Source organism: Sinocyclocheilus anshuiensis, unplaced genomic scaffold, assembly GCF_001515605.1.
Source record: "Sinocyclocheilus anshuiensis isolate Anshui unplaced genomic scaffold, SAMN03320099.WGS_v1.1 scaffold947, whole genome shotgun sequence".
Classification (NCBI taxonomy): domain Eukaryota; kingdom Metazoa; phylum Chordata; class Actinopteri; order Cypriniformes; family Cyprinidae; genus Sinocyclocheilus; species Sinocyclocheilus anshuiensis.
Window position 1 is genome coordinate 112281 of NW_015547686.1, and position 10007 is coordinate 122287.

The window sequence follows — 10007 nt, forward strand, 5'->3', positions numbered from 1 at the left end:
CGAGCTTCAGCTTTCAACATAAATGTAAAGACAGTACATAATGTCCTTAGTTTTACCATCAGTTCAAGCCCGAAAGTGGAACAGTCGCGTGACAGACACAGTGATGATGCTCGTATGTATTTGCAGTACACAAGCCGCGATTAAGAAAGTTGACTCCACTGTGATGTGACTCTGTCTCTCTCTCACGCACACACACATGACGCGATACTCTACACGGCGCAAAACTCCGCATTTGAACAGTCAATAGCAAATACTTAAACTATTAAGAAAACATACTTACAGCAGCTGATTCAGAATAAGTGCCAGATTGGCATAGCAAAGTCGGAATTGACCCTTTTTTTTTTAAATAGCGTTTGCACAGCCAGCCTTGTAGGCTACTCTCCTAGGTTCACAAAACTGTCGTCCATAAAATGCGTTGCACAAATTTGAACATCTGGGTTGTGCTGTTCTGTTGTAAATAAATCTCAACCAATGATTCCTCATTGCATCTACTTCCGGAAGGCCAAATAAAGTGCTTTCGCACAGAAACACACAGGGTCTCCCTGACATGGCTGCATCAACACTACTGCGGTTCCTGAAACCACGCCGCCTTTCTTTGCATGAATATTTGGGTGGCATTACGCAAATATTTCCACATCCTGGCGTAGAGATGTGGGGGTGTGTTTGAACGAGGCGTTTTAGCCCGGGTCTGGCTCAGCCTTCTCTTTTAGATAGAATAAATCCTTTTGTGGGAGACTTTGAGCTTTGTAACTCTGCAGATCTTATACATGCACAAATAGCTACATAACACACTAAAGGAAAGTAAAAATAGAAATCGCATCATATGACCCCTTTAAAGGGACAGCCCAAAAATGTAAATTCTGTCATCATTACCTTCATGTCTTCCAAACCTGTGTGACTTTTTCAGACAGAGTTTTGTTTTGTTTTTTTGTACAGAGTTTTAATTTTTGGGTGAACTATTCCTTTCAATCAAGGTTCCTGGAATGAAAGAACTAGACCTGGGTGATAAAACGGTATCGATATTTATCGACGGTACACCTTCTTCGATAACAATATAAAAAATGTCCGATATAGTGCACGATATAGGCACGTGCGATGAGTGACGGCAAGATGCGGTGATAATGATGTAAGTGACGTTGTTCCATTTTAATGTTTTGTTAGTCTAACCCACGAGACGCGCCGCTACTGTGTTATGCATTCAAAATATTAGAGAAATATAGAAGCTCAATGCGGAGAAGATCTTGATCAGGTGAAAACCAAAACCAAGCATTTTTTAGACGGACAAATATGACTGCTGCACTCGCGTCTCACAGAAGAGATGTATAGAAAGCCATGCAAAGTTAAAACAGTTTAAACTTTTAGAAAACACGTCACGAATTTGTGGAGGTTTATTCCTTTTCACTGCGTCTCATATGTTTTTAAATGCAATCTGTGTGATGGGCGATTCAGCTCTTTGTATTAAGCATAAATACATGATGCTGTTTTGTTTATAATTGTTTATGCAATTTGAAATTATATTTGATTTATATGAGTTAATTTAGAATGCACGTTTTTTTAGAGACAGTTACTTCCTTGCGTTGACAATTTAAATGTGCATTAAATGTGCAATTTAAATGTGCTGCATTATTTTGTTCATTGCGCCCTCCTGTGGCCTCAGGAGACAAGACGAAAGTTTCCTTAAAACCTATTTAATCTGCATATAAAACATTAGAAATTAGATATTTAATTTTTATTGTGTGTTTGACTGTTAAAACAAAAAAATATTTGTTGTTTGTCTCAAATTGGCTTAATTTAAAAATACAGTGGTTAAATTAAAAAAAAAAATTCTATTGCTCTTTGTTTTAAAAAAGGTTATAAAAAATGTCAATAATTATCGATACCGAACAATATGAAACATTATATCGTTGATACATTTTTTAGCTATATCGCCCAGCCCTAGAAAGAACTACAAATTGCTTCTGTGAAAAATTGTCCCCTAAACAGCATATATCTAAGTAGCTAGTACAATGTCCTGGAACAGCATATTTACAGAGACACATTGCAAACAAGTCCCTTGCAGACAAGTCAGTTCACTTGGTGGCCATATTGACCCCTTAACAGCTATTTCCAGCTTTTTTACCTTGTATTGGGAAAGACCGAAATCTATATTTCAATAACATAATTCAAATCAGGAAAAAAACCCCCATAAATTGTGCTTATTAAGGTCAACTCACACAAAAGGGTATTTTTCAGACCCTTCCGGGCCAATAACAAGCACATTCTATACTAAACAAACAACAATTGGCTTATTTAACAGCCACCATGTTGAGAGTCGCAATGCCTCCATCAAAAATTTTAAGGCAGGACTATAGCCAGGCACTATATTTGAACGTTGTGATTTCCCACATTCATACATGTACAAGTGGACTGTCTCTGTCTTATATGTCTTTGGAGTTGTATTCGATGATGTCAGTGCAGATTCACTCCCTGCTTTCTCTAGTTTGTTTAAGCTGTTATTTTTTGTTCTCTGTACTTGTGTCACAGAATCAGTCTCTGTCTCTGCCACAGATCATCACTCTCTTCTCATCGGAATGAAAGCAGAGACTACCAGATGGGCACTCCACACACTAAGAGCTTCTCACTCATCTACAGAGTGGCATCCTCTATCTGTAGTTGCACCAGTCACTGTGATGTATCTGCCTCAGGAAAGTATTTAACCAAAGGAATATACAAAATTGATATTTACAAACCCACAGGAAGCAGATTAACTTTTGCCTATTAAAAACATCAAATCCTGCATTATAATTGCCCACAGCAGAGCAAAAGGGCAATTTTCTGGGACTTCTGTATTCAGTAAGGGCAAACAGCCAAAGTGATCAGAACACTCACACACACACACACACACACACACACACACAACACACTACACCTGCCTGATCAGACTGGCATACCAAACCCTCACCTGTTGGCTCAGTAAACAGGCTGAAGCACAAGTAATTCAGATCTACTCCTTAGAGAAAAGGAACATATGGTACACCCTTTCTCATTCTTTGTCCTAAGCTTGGACTCAAACCTAATCAAATTTAACCAAACTTTTAAGGCATCCACACAAAAGCCGTGTTCCGTCACACATGGAATTGGTTAATTACCACTTTATTCACTTATATATGCACAGAAGGCTATATGTTTCCTTTCATCAGTTCACATGTTGATATAATCCTTTATGATGATAAAGGTGAACAGACTGCTTTAATTTTTATTCTGGAATACATAAATAATACACGTTAATAGAGTACTGCAGGGATTATGTATTTTTGTAGGCCAAAACCCGGAAACAAGTCAGCATTTTTTTTTAATTCTACGACAAAATACAACACAACAGTAACACCCCTTCGTGATGTTTTAAACTTTGTACTTGTCTTGAAAAAGTACAAGGTGGTTGCTAAATGGGACTACAGACAGAGGTTGTTGGGGACATTAAACGCCATCATATCGAACAGATAAACTCATCTATTCATTAGTCCACTTTCACAGCCTCGATGTGTTTATAATCACACTCTTGCAAACTACTCCAACTCACACTTTCAGTAAAAAAGTTTTTAGATTTTTGAAGTCATGTGACCGTGGTGTAGTTTGTTTATATCCTATGTTTAGCTACTTCTGCCTTCATTTGTGATGATTATCATGATGAACAAAACGTGTAAGACCAACTTTTGTTGGTCACAGAGCTTATTTTCTGCAATAATCCAAAAGCCAGTGGAAAAATCCTTTTGGGTGATGCTAACTTCCGGGTTGGCCTACAAAAATACATTATCACTGCAGGACTCTATTAATATAGGGCAGAAATATTAGAATCAAACCGGAGATGGGGCAAAAAGAGGGATGCTGGATTCGCCAAATTGTCATGGGGGGTGAGGAAAATGGCTGCTTAGGTTTAGAAGAACATGCTCTTCCTCAACTTTCATTCAGGACTCCATTTAATGAAGTCCTTGTAACCTTTGCATCACTCCATCGATTAGTCTATCTGTTTATAAGCCAACTCTTCAGAACATCTATTGTCCATGGATGCTGGAGCCAGCAACTTGAGACATTGCAATAATGTTTAAGAACTAACATTTACTTATTAATTACAAATTTAAGGCATCAATTTAGCTGAGAAAAAAAAATGTTTGTACTATATTGGACACGGTCACCTTATTGCTGAGAGCATGGACATACCGTATATTTCATGTATATGAATACACCTTGTGAGTATCTATGACATGTTTAATCCTTAAATGGTTTCTGTTTCCTGGGGGAACAGACATTTGAGAGGTTGGGGGAGGGCAGTGAATATGTGGGCCTAATGTCTGAGAAAAATACTGAAAAGGGGGCCCTGAAACCACCCAGGTCAAGTGACTTGGTATAAAAAAAACTCTGGCAGCCACTCACCATCTTTATGTTAAAGTAACATGATGGCAGCATGCAATGAGACCAGCACTGACCTCGAGGTAAACGCTGATATCTTTTACATGTTATTTACACACTATACAACTGTGTGTATATATATAAAACTGTAAAACTAAAACTAAAAGCATTATCTCAAACAAAAGCATGAAATTATATTATTTGATAATGCGTTGTAAATATAACTAAATTAATTAATTGAACATCATAGGGCAAAACGTCAATAAACAAGCATTTTACTGGCTGAATATGGGTGGGAAAAAAAACTATCGCAGAAAAAAGCAGGTGGAGAGAAGAAAAAAAAATGGCTGTACAGGCAACATAGTTGATAATGGAAGAGCACAGCCACACATGAATAAAACATGACAAAACTGAAAAGAGAAACCCGTGTTCTTTAATAACTTGGCACATGTAGCGATTTCAAGCTAAAAAAAAAAAAACATGGTGATCAAAAACAGGGTGTTATTGTGACGAGGAACAACCATACTGTTTGAAGGATATACAATACCAGACCTAATAACCAAAGCAGTACTAATACAAAAAAAGACACACAATCTTGTGAAACACACTGAGAGAGTGAGACAGCCCGGTCGCCATCTGAAAGCTTGAGAAAGGTCATCATCAGCAGCATCATTAGCGTTCCAGCGCATCCACACCGGAAACAGCACCATCACTTTATATACTCACATCACACATCAAACTCACTACACAGGGCCTACAACTTTACTCCACCTTATCAGAGAACGGATTTAAGGAGACTTTATTACAGCGAGCTCGCGTTTGTGCGGATAAGACAAGGCGTGGTGCCGAGAACACGAACTGGGGGAAAAATCTTTCACGATCACACGTCTTGTCGCCCTAGCGGCTCTTAACAATAATAGTAGCTTAACACCGCACAAGCTGCTCGAGCTCAACACATCAAGAGTACAGATACACACACTCACACACACTTTATCATGTTTATTGCTCGAGATCTCGTCCCTTGCTCTTGTAAATGGAAATGTAAGCGCAAAGTGCATTTATAATGGCATCCCATGACTGTTTCACGGCATGGTGTGAAAACTACGGCACGCGCTGTATTCACATTTTCATCCATATTAGCGCAGTTCTGCTAACCGAGTGTCGTTTTTAGGGTGTTTCGGTGCCATTCGAGGCGTTATTGTGTAACGGCTGTAAGTTATAACGTTTCGTTGACTGCAGCCGCACTCTCTCTCCCGCAACTCCTACAATAAAGAGAAATGAACAAAACCCCCCTGCGCTGCCTCTGCGCTTTCACATCCACTCAAATCACCACCAACACAATCACATAAAGAACGCGAAAAGAGTTCACAAAATGAAGATGAAAAACAACCGAGGTGCACTTACCCTCGTACACACTCCTCCAGCAGTCAAACCCCGATCTTCATACACTTACACACACACTCACCAATTATTTAAATATATATCTACAAACAGCCGAGCATTTCACCACTAACACCCTATCCCGCGGATGAATTTATTCCCTTTAGCGCCCTAAAGTTTTGAACAGTGTAACAGGAGGAATCTTCGCTTTGTTCGCTTGATTTTTAACCCAAAATACATAAAAAAGACAGAAACTGATATACAAAACAAGAACTCTTCTTCCATCCCATTCACCGCCAGCTTGTGCGCTCGGCGTATCAATGCGCGCAGAAGAGAGATAATGGGACAGCAAAACCAGGCCGTATAACGCACAAAATAACTCGTCCAACAGAGCACATTATTCGTCACGTTGGAAATTAATTTAATATTGTAGCAAACCGGGGCGAAATAATTATTGCCGAGCGCGAAAGAACACTTAGGAGAAGAGAACTAGTTTATGTAACGGTGCGGCGAATTTATTTCACTTTGCCTAAGGAACGGTTGTAGTGCGCCCCCCATTGCCTAGGGAAAAGTCCCGGATGTAAACTCAGCGAAACTCATGTTGAGTGAAGTTACCATAATGTGCATCCAGTGTGGGCCAGAGATATTGTTAGGACAACAGAAAAGAGATTTTCTCACGTATTCAATAAAATGACAGTACTTTACGGTAGTTGTTTTTATGTCTTATCCATGATAGCTTAAGTAAACCTATTATATCGTCGCATAAAGCCGCCAGAGCTGTTTAGACAAATTCAAACACAACGTTCACATTGCGATAAAAGACAAAAGTGTTTTAATAATTCATTTCAAAAGCATTTTTATTTCTAGTAATTTTGCATGTACGTCATATATTTTGGATGTTTTTGGTGATGTAGCTTAGTGGCTGTCTTGTACAAATGCTCTGCTATGCATTACACAAAATACTGCCTACTTCCTTCAGTAGTATGTACTTTTTATGCATACTGTGAAATTGTTCCGTATGATGTAATCTTATATAAAGAGTGATTGGTGAATGCAAACTAATTTACCCACAGTTACTTTTATTTATTTATTTGTCAACACTGCCAGAAATGTTGTGACCAGTTTTTGTTTTTTTTAGTGGCATGCGTCGTGTGAAGTGAACGGTAGGGGGAGACAGAGCGCTGTGTTTGTGGGCGATCGCTCCTGCTCTCTCAGCACCGTTTTCTTTTCTAGGCCTTTGCCTCCTAAACTGGTCCACACTCTCTGTCATCAGCACCACTGAGTCATCGCAGTTCGCTTTGAATTATCACTCCACATGAAAAGAACAAGTACAAGCCTCAACATTTTTTACATCCATTTAATAATGAAATACAGAACAGAAGAGTAACATCACTGTCGAGTCATTGCAAGCATAATATGCTAAAGCAGTTGAAATTAATATATCAGATGAAAGAATAACTTTTTTTTTTTCTCAAAGAAAAAAAAATCTGTGATGGTTGAAAATGTAAACAAAAAGAGCTGACAATAATGGCAAACAGGCTGTTGATGTTCTAATGAATGTAATTGTATCAGCTCTTTCTGTGTGTTTAATTACAGAGCTCTTTTCTGATGTTTATCTGTTCCTTTTCCTAGCACTCTTTGTTTGGAGGCACAATGAGTTGAGGACGCCTGTGTGGCATCGATCTTATATACAACACAAAATTTCCAGGAGTGAGGTCAGTGAAAGTAGTTGTTTACTATTTTGGGATATGCATACATTGATTGATTGCATTTACTTAATATAGACATTCCTAGAAGACTCTTTCTTACCAAAGTGCACAAGTAGCTAGGAATACACAATGCTTGCTAAGGTCCTCGACCCTAGCCATCAGAATCCTCAGTAGCTTCTGCTGTTTCTTTTTTTATTTCATCTAACCTCTAATGAAATATCAGCTGGCAGTCAGTGACTCATCCTCTTCAGCTCTTGTGTCATTGGACCTCATTGCTGATTGTGATTGGCTGCTGTGTCTGTGATCTTTGTGAAAAACATTGATAAAGTATAAAAATGGATTTCTGCACTGCACCTCCAGACTAATCCGTGGTGACTGAACTAATCAAGACTTCATTTATCCGGAAGTCCCACCCTGCCAGAGACTGAGTCAGACATTCTTTTTGTCAACATGTGTTTACATAAAGTAAAGAGCAAAGGAGACTCTCAGAGTTAATGAAAGGACACATGATAAGGTGCTTAGCATCTCATTCCCAAACAGTGTATTTTATTTGTATTGCGTCGTACAGTATAAAATGCTCTACCATTGAAAAGTTTGAGGTCAGAAAGATTTATTTAGTTCCTTTCTTCAGCAAAGATGCATTAAACGGATCAAAAGTCACAGTAAAGATATTTATAATGTTACAAAATATTTCTATTTCTAGTCATCAAAGTGTACTGAAAAAATGTATCAGTTTCCACAAAAACTGTTTTCAACATTGATAATAATAAGAAATGTTACTTGAGCACCAAATCTGTAAATTAGATTGATTTCTGATGGATCATGTGACACTGAGTAATAGCTGCTGAAAATTCATCTTTGCCATCACAGGAATTAATTATATTCAAATAGAAAATGGTTATAATAATTATATTATTATTAATTATATCTCACAATATTATTGTTTTTACCTGTATTTTTAAATTAAAAAAGCAACCTTGGTGAGCATAAGAGACTTCTAAAAAAATCTTCCCAACCCCAAAGTTTTGAATGGTAGTGTATCACATACAATTTTTTTGTCACTGTCTGTGTGGCAATAAATATTCTACTTTTTTCTATTCTATTTTATTCTATTGTATTCATTTTTATTTATCTGACTTAGGTCTGATGTGACATCACCATTTCTAGATCCCAAAAGTAAACAGCATACAGTGCTGTATACACTCACGGTGTGCTGTAATACTACAAAACAAAAATCTCCATAGCAAAATCTCAGTTGGTCAGACAGAGATTCCTTCCATAATTGTTAAAATATTTGTGTCCAGGACACTGTGAGCCTGGAGACTGTAGTGTACACTTATTAGCTTAAATAACTTATTAGCTTAAAGCTTTGCTGAAAATGAATAGTGCTCATAAATGGCTGTTAAGATAGTATTCTCACTTGAAACAGAGTAACAGTATTCAACATATGACTTAGCAAGCAGATACATATTTTCCTCTGACAGCTAGACTGCAATAGTGAGAGAGAGATAATGTGTGGTGTTAGTTTTAGTGGCACAGAGTGAGCAAAGCTGTGTTCAGCTGCTGAGAGTGCTGTGATCGGATCTGACATCTATGCTGAAGCTACTATATAGCTGAACCACTGCTGCCTTAAACCTCTCATCAGGATGACCACATCCTTCACTCTGAACTCCATTCGCTGACCCAAGCCCTCTGACCTTACTACACACAGAGAAAAAGGAGAGATAGAATTAGGAAAAGAGATGGTTTCCTTCCATCTTCCTTACCACATGGCCCTTTTTGCATACTGTATGTTTCTGTCTTTTATAAACCCAGTAATCACTGTCTGCCTGCTTGCTTGCTTGCTTTTATATGCTCATTCTCTTTTTAATTGAAGTATGGTTTGTAGTGTATTTTGTCATGATTGCTGGATAAGAAATAAAGCTGTAACAGTTAGGAAAGTAAAAAAAGAAAACAAGAATGAATGGTGATGAGTTACACTGTAAAATAATAAGGAAACAGCTTGCATAGCTTTATTGAGTTGAATTCATCTACAGTGGGTATAGAAAAGAATCACCGCCCTTTAAAAGAATCAGATGTTGTTGCTTTGCAGCCTGAAATGAAGACAGAGACAGTTTTTGTTTTATCCAGCTGTATTTACTCAGTGCAACTTATAACATCCAAGTGAAAGCTATAACACCAACATGTCAAAAAATAAATAAATAAAATAAACAACCAGAATCACTGAGTTGGAAAAAGGATCACCCTCTTGTGTCAGTATTTTGTTGAACCATTTTTGCTTTAATTACAGCCTTTAGTCTGTTGGGATATGTCTCTGTCTCTACTAACTTTGCACATCTTCATCCAGTTTGGAGCGACGTCCTGATCCAGGGAGGGTCTGTGTATAACCAAATACCTCCCACTTCTTAAAGGGCACCTATTATGCCCCTTTTTACAAAATGTAATATAAGCCTCAGGTGTCCCCAGAATGTGTCTGTGAAGCTTCAGCTCAAAATACCCCACAGATAATTTATTATATCATTTTGAAAATGC

General features: G+C 37.9%; 1 protein-coding gene across 3 annotated transcripts in view; it reads right to left on the reverse strand.

Annotated features, from left to right (window-relative positions):
• The window catches only part of LOC107703284 (PHD finger protein 21A-like), a 29893-nt gene extending 23819 nt beyond the window's left edge, over positions 1 to 6074 (reverse strand). For all 3 annotated transcript variants that reach the window (XM_016505855.1, XM_016505856.1, XM_016505854.1), the window contains exon 1: positions 5791 to 6074. The gene's annotated coding sequence lies outside the window, so the exon portion shown is untranslated. The remainder of the gene's footprint in view (positions 1 to 5790) is intronic.
• Positions 6075 to 10007: the final 3933 nt, after the last annotated feature.